Here is an 862-nt window from a genome sequence, read left to right as displayed (position 1 = left end):
AATGGAGTCATAAGTGTGTCGGCCAAATGTTTTACAACTTTGATACTATGTTACAATCTACCTCGTTATTTAATTAATAAATGTGGCTTTTACTGTATACTATGCTCATAATTCAACTGTTTCTTTCTTATTTTGCTTCCGAAATCGATTCGAATGACCTTGGGCTCGTAAAGAGAACGCCATTCTTTTGAACTGCTAAACGAAAAGATGGTTAAATACATTATTAGTTATGTTTAATAATATGTGTATGAACGTTTTAAAGCTTTTTATTTTTCACGATTGACTAATGATGGACAGCACATTAGTTTCAATACCACAGTTGGTATAGAGTAATACTACTAATACATCCACCGATCATTGCGATGATTTGACCAAACCAGCATCCCGAATTGAACGGTTGTATGCAAACCAAATGATCACATTGGATTATCCAAAGGGCATTCTTGAAACTTGTATGAAAATGTTACAATTCCAAAAAAATGGTAAATCCACACAAGTGAATTGAAATTTATTTAACTTTTTACTTACAATATAGGGGGTCATTTTTCTTATTTTATCACCTTGAAAAGATAATTTCTGTTCATTTCGCACAATAATGAAAACGTTACCGTGTAAAGTCTAAGTAGCCTTTAAAGTAAAGCTGTTGTAGTTTTTTTGGCCATTTTATAAATTCAATAAATATTGTTCCATAATATCTGATTGTTTAGATACTATGCAGAGCCCCGCCCGCGCAAACCCATTGTTTCATCCAGCAGATACCAATAATAGCTAGCACACCTAAGATTCCTACGATCCACTGGAGTCTACTACTGTTTCAGAAGCATCCTCCAGCTCAAGAAGCGGAGTCGGATGCGCCGCCTAA

This window comes from Anopheles cruzii, unplaced genomic scaffold (genome assembly GCF_943734635.1).
Source record: "Anopheles cruzii unplaced genomic scaffold, idAnoCruzAS_RS32_06 scaffold00349_ctg1, whole genome shotgun sequence".
Taxonomy (NCBI): domain Eukaryota; kingdom Metazoa; phylum Arthropoda; class Insecta; order Diptera; family Culicidae; genus Anopheles; species Anopheles cruzii.
This window is presented reverse-complemented; position numbering follows the sequence as displayed.